This window comes from Aulonocara stuartgranti, assembly GCF_965226115.1.
Source record: "Aulonocara stuartgranti genome assembly, chromosome: 2".
NCBI lineage: Eukaryota > Metazoa > Chordata > Actinopteri > Cichliformes > Cichlidae > Aulonocara > Aulonocara stuartgranti.
This window is the reverse complement of record NC_138940.1, coordinates 26347501-26362077: the sequence shown is the minus strand read 5'-3', so window position 1 is coordinate 26362077 and position 14577 is coordinate 26347501. Positions and strand designations below refer to the sequence as shown.

The window sequence follows — 14577 nt, the reverse complement described above, 5'->3', positions numbered from 1 at the left end:
TGTGCCGAGCATGGCCTGGAAGTCCCCAGGTCAAAATGGGAGACGCCCCCTATGGTGGTGGAGAATGACCAAGCTAAGATCCTGTGGGACTTCCAGATACAGACGGACAAAATGGTGGTGGCTGACCAACCAGACATAGTGGTGGTAGACAGCCGTGGTGATAGACGTAGTGATACCGAATGACAGCAACATCAGGAAGAAGGAACATGAGAAGCTGGAGAAGTACCAAGGGCTCAGAGAAGAGCTTAAGAAGTGTGGAAAGTGAAGATAACAGTGGTCCCAGTGGTAATCGGAGCACTAGGTGCGGTGGCTCCCAGGCTAGACGAGTGGCTCCAGCAGATCCCAGGAACAACATTCGAGATGTCTGTTCAGAAGAGTGCTGTCCTAGGAACAGCTAAGATACTGTGCAGGACCCTCAACCTCACAGGCCTCTGGTAGAGGACCCGAGCTTGAAGGACAGACCACCCGCAGTGGCGAGAGGGGAATTATTTTTAATGATATCAGTGGCTGTTGTTTGATTTTAATTCATAAACTGTACCTATGGGGTCTGAAAAGCTGCAAAGCCAATGTGTCTATTAGCACCTGTGTTTTAAAAGGAGGCTCCTCTGCCTTAAAATTGAAGTTTGACTGTATAGAAACCTACAAGAAAGAAATTGTTAGAATCTCGCTTGATTTATGACCTCGGCAAACACTTTCCTACTGAGCTTATGGTCTTAATCACTGGTTACAGCATGATATCCATTTTGTAAATTATAGTTTCATTTAGAGGAAAATGAATGATTACGTAGGGTATGATTTAGGACTGGCGTACTGTGTGATGGCAAGTTTCCACCATGCGCTTAGATCCCAAATTTGTTTGGAAAAAAACGCCCCACAACTTTATAATTTTGCCACCGCAGCAGTTTTGAAGTCAAACAATCAATATGTGATTGAAGTGAAGACTTTTAGTCGTAAATCAAAGGCTTTAGCAACAGTTTTGCATTGACTGTCTAGGAATTAAAGCCACTTGTATACACAGTTGCCAATTTTCAGACTAAAAATTAATGGACAACTAACTGATAAGCGGTTTTATGGCAAAGTGAGGCCTGTTGCCTTATTATTTCACAAGCAGCAGCATATCTAAAGCTGATTCAGAGTGTTGAATTTGCAGTTTAGGTCTTTCACTGTTGCATTTCAGCCTCAGACAGTGCGAGTGATGGAGGCCATTATTAGGCTGGAGAAGCAAAATAACACTAGGAACACTAGGAATAACCAAATCAACAGTCTGATGCATTCTTAAAAGGTAGGAATGCACTGGCCTGCTCAGCAACACCAAAAGACCTGGACGACCACAGGAGACAACTAAAATGTATCATTGTCAAAGTCTACAATCAAGAGACAGAGAGGGTTTAGACGAGGCGCAAACCACTGCTTACACTCAAGAGTGAGAGGACCAGATAAGACTTTGCCAGAAATAACCTGAAAGAACCTGCTTTAAAAAAGTATTTGAACAGATGAAACCAAAACACATGGTGTTATCTGTCAAATGTGGCAGGATAAATGTTACTGCATGTGCACACATGTCTGCCTGTGGACCCTGGTCACTGGTGTTTATTGGTGATGTCACTGCTGACTGAAGTGCACAGGGCCATACGCTCTGCTCAGATTCAGACAAATGTTGCAAGACTCAAGGCAAAGCAATCTGACATTATCAATGGACAAGTCTGTCACCTGATCTCAGCTCAGAAGAGCATGCTTTTCAGTTATTACACACAAAATTGAAGGCTGAGAGACCCACAAACAAGCAGCAACTGAAGGTGGCTGCTGTAAAGGCCTGGCAGAGCATCTCAAGGGAGGAAACGGAAGAATGGGTGACGCCTGTGGGTTCCAGATTTCAGGCAGTCACTTGTAGAGGGTTCATCCAAAAGAATCATCTGATTTTAAAGTGCTTTCTGCAGCTGTTAGTAATGGTTGAAACACAACACTATGTGTTTCAACCATTTGGATTTGTAAGTTTCAACACCACATCTTTTATGTACTTTCATGTGGTGCAGTGCTTTACTTGAAATACCTCAAGGTCTCAATACCTCTTTTAGATTCAATTTAGCCAGTGAAGAGAAACTAATATGGTAGAAAAATGCTCTTCACATAAAAACAGAAGCCACTGAGCACCAGTACCAGTATCAGCTGCATGTGGCATGTCACATATATTTATTACAAAATCCTGACATGCATATCATTCATCTTGTTTTCCTTTTACTCTCAAAATTGATGTTGTCAGTGGATGTGAGCTGGCAACTTAATCGCTCTGATCCCTGAGTAGATGAGACCTCGAACTAATAATTTCCACAGCTGGATCAACAATTACTGACCCAGAAAAGAAAACCACGAAACTTACGTGAGACTCAAAGTTCAGCAGGGTTTTTTTTTTTTAAAAGAAACCTGCAGGATTACTCTTAAGAGAGCTTCAGCTCGATACAGAAGTCTAACGTTTGTGATCTGACTGGCTGCGTCTGCCTTTCAGTAAATCAGGTGATGACTTCCTCTCAGGCTGATGTGGGTTTCCTCACTTTGCATCAGTTTGCCTATCGACGCAGGCCTGCACAGTGTGCTTTGGCTATAATGCCTCTGTTGACTTCGCAGTATTTCTGCAAAGAATCCAATGACCACAGCAGCCATGTTGGTGTTATCTGGATTGACCGGCTGCACCATATTGATCTGTAGCTGACTGATGTTACATAAATCAGTTTGATTTGGCAAGACAGCACAAGGGTGAGCCCTCGCAGGCACCTGCTCTCACAGCGCCATGGGTATTATTTGTGTTATTTATGGGGGGAATTTATGCACCAACATCCCTTCTGTGGTTTTTATGTAACTGTGACTCAGTAATAAGAGCAGGTTTTGTTAAAATATGATCAATTTGCAGTGTGAAAAGAATTGCACAAGTTTGTTTGGACAAATGCCTGCGTTGCTCCATCTGTGAGGTTATAAGTTCAACCTCTACATGTGGGTTTGTCTACGTTCGTCTAGTCCTGATATGACTCATGTTTCGAGGACCCTCCCTTACGAGGACAAAAAAAATATTTATAGGTGTTTTAGGATTAGGGAAGTTATGATTGTGTGGATTTGTTCTGCTGAGGTGTAGATACACAGCTGTGTGGAGCAGCTGACCTCACTGTTGTTTTAGGTTGCCCCTTTCACTCCTTTACAGATCACACTTCCACAAAGCATACATGCTTATCCATCCCACAGAGCAACTGCATGTCGCACCAGATCATCAACATCCAGCCCCTCTGTGACCCTGATGAGGACAATCTAAAGAGGATGGATGGAATATTTAATTATTTCAAAAAAAAATTATTAATTATGTGTAAAACTTTTTTTAAATTATTTCATAGTTCAGGCTTTAAAGGGTTAAAGTATTGTTTTGCGTTTGTGGTCATTTCCATCTTTATTTTTATCCTTACAATCAGTTGATTTTATTGATATTAATGGGAAGGTTAACGTGTTCAAAGTTGTTTCCTCTTTTAGTGTCTGTGTAAACGTGTCGCTTTTAAACACTGCTCAAATGAGTATGATTATGACTTACAGGTAGATCAAGGCTCGCAAACAACATAAAAGAAATGTATAACAATCAATGTAAATAGCTGATGATGATATAAGCTGTATGACATACAGGATGGGGCTGTTGCTATTCCATCTTTTCCCATAACTTACACGTTCCTATTGGATTTCTGATGGTGCTAAATTGTTAGCATTTCCATATGTTCACAAATATAACTGTACAAATTCTGACTCAGGCTTTGGCTTGCATCTAATAAAAAATAGAAATGATACAGGATGACACGACTAGTTCCACAAGACGCTTTAAACGAAGCTTTAGAAAAACATGTGGGTCCGCTATTCAAAACAAAAACTGCTCTTCAGCCACAAGAGACGATGAGTTAGATAGTAGCGTGGGAGCCGAGATGAAGGCCTTAATCTCTGAACAAACTAAACAACGTATTGTTCCATAAGCCCTTCCTATTACAGTACTTGTTGCTACAACAGTCGGGATTTCTTCTCCCACGTGAAATGCATCATAGTTTGCAGTTACAGCAGTATCAGGTTTAGCAATCAGAAGTCCGGAGTTTACTGACAACTCTATGATGGGAAAAGAATTTGACGCTAATCAGGAATCAAAGAGTTGCCAAGAAATTTTGCTGATTGTAGGTGTTGTTTTTAAAGCAACTTTTTAGCTAAGGTCTTAAATATGAAAATGACACACGTGGAGGATATGAAAATAAAGAATGTAGCACACTAAAGAGCGCTGCTATTTTTTTTGGTAGCCGAACTCATTAAAAATGCTAAGATTTACTAGAGAATTGTTTTTTGAAATGGTGTAAAAACAAAAAAAGGACAAAAAAACAGAGGGAGAGAAATCTTATTTTCCTGAAACCAATAATATGCAGAGAAAGCCTTTTTTAGGCGATGCACTACGGAGGAAAAACTGAATCCTTGACCCCTTCAGTGATAGGATCCAGCAGCAGCTCTTCTTTGTTGGTAGGAGGCAGGTCACTTCAAATCAATACAGAGAAGAGAGTTGCTCTTTGTTCTAATAATATGCTTTTGACTTTTACAGTCCAGATTTACACCAAACTGAACATTTTATGGGAGAATTTGGACGTGTTGGATGTGTTAGTCAGCGCTCTCCACCGCCATCATCAAAACACAGAGTGCAGAAATATGGGGGAGAATGCTGCTCCCACCCTACAGCAGCGCTTTAGAGGAATAGAGAATAAAAGCCACGAAGAACTGAAGCTGTTCAATTCAGTGCAGTTTCATTTGTACTGAACAATAACCTCAAAGATATCTGACTTTATAAAGGGAAACCCAACAGTGCCTCACCGAGCAAGCTCCTGATGACACGTGCCATTGTTATGCTGTTTTTTCATTTTATCTATCAAGATAAACTTATTATGGTGATTTTCATGGTTCATTTCTCACTTTTTGCCTTCTAAATATAAGGTTCGCTGCTCATGAACTGGTCAGCATTTCGCATCGTTTACTCTTTAGCTTGTGCAATTTCAACTAACCAAGAATGACACAATTTGGCGCTGGATTATAATTTTCTTACTTTCATACTTAAATCTAATCTGCGTGATAATTTTGTATTAATATGCAGTTTATGATGCCTGACATGCTGAGAAAATGCATGTCCGGCATTCTGTAAAAGGAAAATATAGATTTTTTTTCTGTATTTTCCGTATTTTAAAAAGAAAACCAACAGCTATAAAACCAGCAACATGCTAAAATATTTCTTTACTCACCTTCGCTGGCATTTGTAACAACGGCATGATATTTATTACACTTGATTCTGAATCCAGTTCAAGTTCTGCTTGGTTTCTGTGGATAACAGGTAAAGCCTGTATAGTGTTTGCCAACTGCTGCTATCAGCAGAGCCATGTTCAGCGCAGAGCATAAGTCCACCGAGAGCAGTGTGAGGAAACAAACCCACATTCCTTACATTTCTCACTGGGTAATGATTAAATGTGCCATGCCGTTACTTAACACGTGGAGCTCTGATGTGGCTGATGTTGTCCGTTTCCCCTGCTGGAGGACTTTGAGGGCTTTGGGACATTTTTAATCTGTTATCAAAAGTAACTTTATTCCCATGAGAACCTGGTAACGGCAGCCCAACAACAACAACTCAGTGACCGATTATTCAGCCACATAATCATAGGCTGCAGGTAACATAATGTTAAACTGAGCTGATAAAGGCTTTTTATTAAATTCTTTACAGTAAGGAGGGGTGAGCAGAGACTCACTGTGGCTTCTTTGTTTCCTGGAGCGGTTCACGCAGGAGTCACCGTTCTGTGATTACATCGATGGAAATTGAGTGGTTCCCACATCGACCTACACCTGAATCAATTCCACTTAACAGCTGCAAAGAGTGTGCAAGCATCCATCGGGACGCCCTGGATGTTAGGCCACACACTCGGCACAATCAACATGGGAAAACGGATGCACCGCAGCTAAAAATTGGTTTGGACTCAGAAGCTAACAGGCACACGTGGAGTGACCCGTGTGCAGGTGAAACTGCTCTGCCGATCACATCCCAGCAAATCCTTCTGATCTCATTTGCACCAGAGAGAGAGAGAACTGAAGAGGGATGATGTCGGGTAGTAAACACTGATGCTGACGAAGGCCGATGCCCAGTCAGAAGATCAGTGTCCCCCCCCCCCCTTCCTGGCTGAAGTTTCCCTGTAAATGAATTGAGTGCTACTGGAAAACACCTTATTCAGCCAAATGAGGTCATAAGTTTACTGTAGAGAGTTTACACTAACAACAAAAGCCGCAAGAAAAACTATGATATGCGAAATATCACCTAGATGAGGTTGTTTTGTTTTGATTGCTGTTGCAAAAATAAAAAAATCTCAAAAACAATTAGATTTAATTTAATTGACTGGAGAACACAGTCAGTTAAATTAAATCTAATTGCTCAGCCTGGGTACAGAATTCATGAATAGACCTCAGGGGGAATTCCAGACACACAAATAGACCATCAGACCAGAGATAATTCAGATATAACAGAAAAAGAAAGCGTGATATTATTAATGAGCTCTCGATGCAACGCTCGCTGGAAGGCAAGTACCCCCGTTTATTATTATTTGAAGACCGTATGGCTTCATTCTGGACCATTCAATAATTAACCGTTAATTAGCACATCACTTCCAAGCTGGAAGGCTGATTCTGCTGCTCCGAGTGACGTCACATCCCCGTAGGGAAAAGATTCAGTTATAAAGTTAGCTAATTCCAAATCAGCTTCACTGCAAACAAGAATTCCTCGTGGGCAAAGTGATTAACAATCAGGATGCTTCCCTCTTCTCTCTGTAGCTTAGGCTGCTCTTTGACAGCGCTGCCTTAAATCTCAGTGCATTAGAGAGCATTTTAAGGTTACTGGCATGCAAATTAGTCAAGTTTTCCCTGGAGAAATCGGGGCTGCGTATTAAATGCTAGTAGATACACGGATCTTTGAGCTGAAACCAGAATTGAGGTACTTTCACTTTTATAAAAGGAACATTGTAAACAAATCTAAACCCAAATCATAAGCAGACATGAGGTGAACAGAGAGGCAAAGTTAACTTTTTTACACTAAGAGTGTCTTTAAATAGTAGGAAATGTAGAAGGAAAAAACACTTGTTTACCTGTGTTTGTCCACCTGAAACTTCACTTCTCTGCTCCTGATCCCATGCACGCCCTGTTTCTCTCTGTCACCCTCGCTACTGATGATGACATCACATGACTCGTGTTTCCCAGCCTGCGATGGCAGCTGGGAGGTGCGTGGATAAAGAGGAAACTGCTTCAGCCACTGACCTGCAGGAAGACTTTACACTGGTCTAAACAGATGGTTTGGGCCCATATCAACATTTTGGACTAAGCTAAGCGAGCTCTGTATGTTCCTAGTTACACTACACCCTTCCCTCCTGCTCACTTCTTTGTGCACTGTGAGCCCTCTCAAAGGCCAGTGTGGTCAGACTGGTTCTTCCAGTTCCAGAAACAAAAGCCCCTGCATGTGAAAACGCATTGAAGCCTTCAATGCAGACCTTAAATAAAACTCCCAGCTTCACTGGACAACGGCAACGCAGTGCGTCTGTTTGCTCGAGGATAATAAGACAATCAGGAGGGATTTGACTTAGGTTACAAAGCAGACAGCATAAATGGGGAAAGAAGGATGAATGTATGAAAAGAAAATAAGAGGAAGATGGGAATGAGGAAGAAGTGGAAAATGAGGGCATGTGGAGGGGGATGAGTCTGAGTGGACTGTCTGGACAAGAGTCTGAGTGTACGTCTCCCTTCCTGAGAGGCTAAGTTACTGGACGGGTTCGACACCATATCAAGTTACACATCTCAAACTAAAGATGCTGGGATCTGAGAAGGAAGAAGAGAGAAGACATTGTTCTCTGCTCTGTAACCAGGAGAGAGTGGCTCCTTTCTTCTGTCCTCACCATCCGATGTGGGCCAATGAGCTGAGGTGGGTATCCGGACCAACGGGTGGGCACACAAGAATCTCAGCTCATAAAAGCACCTTGCCAGCCAGGGATGCACTATGTTGAGACTGGCAAACTATTAAAGGCATTCCAGTGGAGTATGATGTTTTATGGTGCCCCTTGGCCTGCTGAGAGTAATCTGAAGAAAATCAGCAGTAAAATGAAAGGAGGGCCTAACCCCATCAAAGCTGGACAGCCCAGCCCAAAACCTGAGCAGGTGCTCCAGTACCCCTGTCATTACTGTATGTGTGGGCCCCCAGAGGGCCTCAGATTTCAAAGGCAGTCACTCCCAGCTGGCTGATAGAGAAGTTCAACCAAAAAGAAGAAAAAGAAAAGAAAGAAAAACAAAGTAAGAGATGGAGGATCCTAAAAAATGAAGGCGGTGCATCCATGTGATTGGCAGCAAGCATTGCAGAAGGAGAGGAGACAAAGAAGAGAAGATAGGAACGTGTCAGAGCCTGCTTACAGTTACTGTACCTGTATGACCAATCAACTAAACAACAAACTCATTGTCAGCTAGACTCATTTCCTCTGGCTTATCTCTTCTGGACAATGTCATCACTGGAAAGTGCTATGGGAGGTATGCTGGCTGTCTGGTTCTTGAGAAATACCATTATCCTGTTTTAGACCGGAGCTTACTGTGTCTGCCACACAGGAGTTAGCTCTTGTAAACAAATTTTGCAACTCTGTCTGTAAGGATCGGGAGATGTTAATGCGATTAGTTAACGCAACTTTAAAAACTGAAGAGTCACAAGTGTTAGACTGTTAGATGACAACACCGATGCCAGTCTCAGATCTGTACAGCAAACATACACAGCATTCAGTTAGCTTAGCGTAAAAAACAGGAAACCATTATTCTGGTTCTGTCCGAAGGTCACATAATCCACTCACCAGCTCCTGTAAAGCTCACGCGCTGGCACACAATGTCTCATTTCTTTAATTTGTACCAAAATATAAGCTTTTGGCAGGGCTGTATTACCGACTCTTCCCTGTTTCAAGCATGCGGCAACTGCTGGGATAAAAAATGAAGCCAATGCAACAGTGTAGCCACTTGAGGTTATAAGCAGATAGGTGTATATATTGTTGCAGGAATTGCTGTCTTGTGTGTGACTGGGTGCAGTAAGGAGTGTATGTAATGTGTGTGTGAGCATGCGCGTGAAGGAAACGCTGGGAGCGAAAGAGGAAAAAGAGAGTGAGAGAGTGTGTCATGGGTAGAGGGCGACCGGGAGCAGCGTTCTAACGGGCTACAGGCTATGCAGTGTGTTTCCAAAGTGTGCAGTACTGTTATTAAAGCCTCATCTCTTCAGTACTCTCCGGTGCCTCGGCTGATTTCTGTCTGCCTCACTACTCCACAAAAGTGAAGGGAGTTAACCCCGAAGGAGGACAAACTTCGGCCCTGGAGGAAGCATCTCCCCTCGTGTCTCCCGACCACGGTCAGGGGACTGACGGCGAGGAATGGTTAACACTGGCGACCACGAAGGGACCCTCTCACGTTGTTAAAGAAGTGGTGAGCACAGAGAAAAACCGACAGGCTAAAGCGGCTAACGATAAAGCCGAGTGACTGTAATTACAAGTGTATTAGCCCGCAGCTAAGCTAACTCGCGATGGCCGCTGCTCGCCATTCTCGTGAAAAGTACGGACTTGAGACCAATTACTCCAACCCGTTCATATCGCTGACCAGTGTCTCCGAGGGTGCCGCGAGCATTAGGGAAGCTAACAGAGACAGAGCTGTGACTAAATGTGAACATATGAACCCATTCCTGTGTGCCGAAAGTTGTGCTAACACACACGCTAATGGAGAGTGTGTATTCGCGCCGCCCGATGGTCCTGCCCGGCCGCAGTTTTCCCGCACGAATCCCTTCGTTGATGCTGAATGCCGCAGCTACGGCCGTGAGAGAAATACAGGCAGCAGCATGAACTATTATCCAGCTCCTACTCCCCAAATGAAAATCCACTATCCAGACTCAAACCCATTTTCCTCCGCTCACATGGACAGTTTTGTACACAGCACACCGGCTCAGTTTAACGCAATGTTAAATACACCCATGCAATGTATGCCTTCCAGTAGCCTTAATGAAGCCATTAGCTATGGGGAAATCACTGCACAGCATAAACCCCGCTCGAAACCAGGCAAGACCCGCTGTGTGCCCCGTCAGCCCCTATCTGACAGTGAAGAGGACGGTGACACTAGAGAGAGAGTCCCCACCCTACGTCCGGGCCAATATGACGGCACCACACCGTGGAAGGAATTTCTGCACAGGTTTGAGAGCTGCGCTGAAGCCAACTATTGGTCAGAAAAAACAATGACAACTCAGCTTAAATTCTGCCTAGTTGGAGCAGCAGGGGCCATTATCCACAGAAATCCCCGCTCATCCAAATGGGATTACCGCCGCCTGGTGGACGAACTGGAAACTGCATATGGCCCTTCTTCTGACCATGCAGCTGCTGTTGCTGTAGAACTGAGGCAGCGAGTGCGTAAACCTGGTGAGGCCCTTCATGTTTTCAGAGATGACATTTATGGGAAAGTGGCTGTTGCATATGGTAATAGAGCAGAGATTGAACAAGACTCTATAGCTGTTGAAGTTTTCACCAATGGGCTGGGTGATGCAGAAATAGTACAGAAGTTGCTAGAGAGGCACCCAGCCACACTTGCCTGCGCATACGAAATAGCCCACCGACACGAAACCACTAAAAGGGCTGCATCTTATGTAACCAGTGCCATGCAGCAAGGAGCCCGTAACGCAGCTGAACGCCGGCCCCGAGCTGCCGTCGTCAGAGAAAAAGACAGAGATGAGACTGTTGCTGAGCATGCACCTGCAGCTAGCCCCTCACCGAATCGTTTTTTCCCACACACACCCTCGACAACACCGAACAATCACAGAAATTTTAAAAGGAGTGGGGTTCGCTGCCATAACTGTCAAGGTTGGGGCCATGTCCAAAAGCAGTGCCCTTCCCCTCACAAAACCACCAAGGCCTTAACATTGAACAGTAGCCCTTGGGACAGCCCAAAACCCACTGTGCTCCACCTTAAGTGCCAAAGCCAAGAAATGAGTATCCCCATGCGCCTCTACGAAGTGGAGGTATGTGCTGTTTTGGACAGTGGAGCCCGGAGGAGCGTGCTGCCGCTGCCCTACTACAACTCCATCCACCCAGACGTGAGACCACCACTACAGCCCTCAGTTGTTGAGACCTTGCTTGGTGTGGGACCTGGGGACGTGCCGGTGCTAGGTGAAGCCCAGATACCTGTCAATATCAACAATCGACAGGTGGATGTTGATTTCTTGGTGGCAGATATAGCAGGAAATGAGGTGCTGCTTGGGCATCCCTTCCTCACTCAAGCTGAAGCACGTCTTGATTTTGGCAAACGCCGCATCATCCTTTTCGGTGAAGAGGTGCTCTACTACCAAACCGAAGCCAGTACAAAGTCACACGCAGTGAGAATAGCTAGAACTGTGGTGGTGGAACCGGGGCAAGAGTATATGGTGAAAGGCAACGTGCATCCTGGTGCAGCAGCTCGAGGTGACATGATGCTTAGTCCCACCAAAGGTTTTGTTGAGAAGCACAAAGTACTTATCGCCAGAGTCCTAGTCAACGCACAGCCTTCTAAAGCTGTCCCACTTCGCCTTTTTAACCTTGGCAATAAAGCAGTAACAATTAAGGCGGGATCCATTGCCGGGCTCCTCCAGCCAGCTGAGGCCGTGGAACCCTCCATGGTCTCCCCAGCTGCAGACTCTCTGACCAGCCCTCCTGTGGTTCCTCTGCACCTGCAGGAGCTCTATGCCCAGAGCTCCACAGACCTCAATGACTATGAACAGCTCCAACTGAAACGCTTGCTTTGCACTTATGGACATGTGTTTTCTACAGGGCCTGCTGACCTGGGCCGAACCAGCCTTGTGCAGCATGACATCATAACCCGTCCTGGTGCCCCAGTCAAACAAAATCCACGAAGAATGGCAGGGGAAAAGCAGCAAAATGCTGATCAGCAGATCTACGACAGTCTACAGAGCGGTCTCGCCCAACGCAGCTGCAGCAGCTGGGCCTCGCCCATCGTTATGGTGCGTAAGAAAGATGGGACATACCGTCTCTGCATTGACTACAGGGCTCTCAACGACCGCACCATAACAGACGCCTACCCGCTGCCCCGCATCCAGGACACGCTGGACACACTCTCAACTGCCAGATGGTTCAGCACATTAGACCTCGCATCTGGCTACTGGCAGGTTGAGCTGACGCCTAGAGCACGCAGGGCCGCCGCTTTCTGCACTAGGACAGGCCTCTTTGAGTGGAACGTCATGCCATTTGGACTATGCAATGCCCCGGCAACGTTCCAGCGGCTGATGGACCGCGTCCTGGCTGGCATGCAGTGGGAGACCTGCCTGGTCTACTTGGACGACATCATCGTGCTGGCTAAGGACGTGTCGGGGATGCTGCAACGGCTTGGCCAGGTATTCTATAGACTTCAACAAGCTAACTTGAAACTGAAACCTGCCAAATGCTGCCTCTTTCGCCGCGAAGTTGCTTATCTTGGCCATGTGGTATCCGAGCATGGTGTGGCTACCGACCCCAGCAAAGTTCAAAAGGTTCAGATGTGGCCCACACCTACGTCCATCCAGGAGGTCAGACGCTTCATCGGCCTGGCCTCATATTACCGCCGGTTTGTGAAAGATTTTGCCTCTATAGCCGAACCCCTGCACAACCTGACCAAGAAGAATGCACATTTTCAGTGGCATGCTGAGCACCAAGCAGCTTTCGACAAGCTGAAGTGTCGACTCACCTCTGCCCCTGTTCTTGGCTATCCACTTGACCATGGAGAAATGACACTAGACACTGATGCCAGCGACACTGGCATCGGCGCGGTGCTGTCACAGATGCAACAGGGCGTGGAACGTGTGCTGGCATATGGCAGTCGTAAGCTATCAAGAACTGAACAAAACTACTGCACCACACGACGTGAACTACTAGCCGTCGTGGATTTCACGTCCCACTTTCGCCAGTATCTCCTTGGACGGCCTTTCAAAGTGCGCACAGACCACAGCAGTCTACGGTGGCTAACAAAAATGAAAGAGCCAGAGGGACAATTAGCTCGATGGCTCGAGAAGCTTGCCGAGTACAACTTTGAGATCATCCACCGTCCAGGTCGAGTGCACACCAATGCTGATAGCCTCTCCAGAAGACCCTGTCGCCAGTCTTGTCCATGCAGAGTGCAGGACCCCCCCAAGCATCTCGGGGGGACCAGTCATCAGGCAGTTCAATGCGAGTTGGACTCTGACACCAGCTCCCTGTTGCTGAGTCCGGTGAGGGTGGAGGGACAACCGGCTACTACAGCGGTGTGTCTAGTGGGGGTAAGTCATAACACCACCACACCAGAAACAAAGACTTTAGACCAAACTGCTCTTACAAAGTCAGACATTTTATGTCAAAACACTTCTATCAACACAGACATCTCAGAACAGACAATTCACACTAGAACAGACATATCACACCAGAACATGTCCACTAATACACACACTGTAAAGCTGACTGAGAAAGTATATGTGGCTAAAACCCTTGATACTGCTTCTCTGTTTCATGGTTGGACCATGGGGGAGCTGAGCCAAGCCCAGGACGCTGATGCAGACATTGCACCCATACGCGCCTGGATGGAGGCCAGCAGTGAGCGCCCCCCATGGACTATTGTTTCACCATGCAGCCCAGCAACTAAGACATACTGGGCTCAATGGAAACGGCTCTACTTCAGAGATGGAGTTCTGGTCCGTCGCTTCTACTGCCTTGACGAGACCCAGTTCTATCCCCAAATCGTACTGCCACGTAAGCTACAACCAGAAGTGATGGGCCAGATGCACGAAGGGCCAGTGGGTGGACATTTTGGTGTCGAGAGGACTGTGGCCAGACTACGAACCCGATTCTATTGGTATCACATGAGGGAAGACGTCGCTCTTTGGTGCCGTACTTGTACCAGCTGTGCATCCAGGGCCCGACCCCAGAAGACACCGCAAGCTCCGATGGGAACTGTCCGGGTAGGAGCCCCAATGGAGCGCGTTGCGCTGGACATTATGGGACCACTGAATGAGACAGAGCGCAGAAACCGATATGTGCTTGTGATACAAGACTACTTTACAAAGTGGACTGAAGCCTTTCCTATCCCAGATGAACGGGCTGCAACCGTTGCCGAGGTCGTTGCGTCTGAGTGGGTGTGCCGCTACGGGATACCTCAAGCACTACACAGTGATCAGGGACGCAATTTTGAATCTGATGTGTTCCAAGGGGTGTGCAGTTTGTTTGGCATAGATAAGACTCATACAACCCCATTCCGACCCCAGTCAGATGGCCAGGTTGAACGTTTCAATGCCACTCTCCAGAAGATCCTGGCCTCCACAGCAGAGCGTTGTCATTGGGACTGGGACCTGATGATCCCGTACGCTGTTATGGCCTACAGGGCGACCAAACACAGTGCTACAGGTTTCACCCCGAACTTCATGATGTTTGGCCGAGAACTGAGTGAGCCAGTGGACCTTGTCGCAGGTCTACCTCCTGATCCAGGCAACCAACCCTCAGTTCCAGAGTATGT

The 14577-nt window shown here is 46.1% G+C and overlaps 1 protein-coding gene across 2 annotated transcripts in view; it reads right to left on the bottom strand.

Annotated features, from left to right (window-relative positions):
* n4bp3 (NEDD4 binding protein 3) overlaps positions 1 to 14577 on the bottom strand; it is a 44572-nt gene that overhangs the window by 19476 nt on the left and 10519 nt on the right. Inside the window, exon 1 of one of the 2 annotated variants that reach the window (XM_082508527.1) lies at positions 7167 to 8201. The exons of the other annotated variant lie outside the window; for it this stretch is intronic. The gene's annotated coding sequence lies outside the window, so the exon portion shown is untranslated. Of the gene's footprint in view, positions 1 to 7166; positions 8202 to 14577 lie in introns of those variants that run through there. 2 annotated transcript variants of the gene reach the window in all.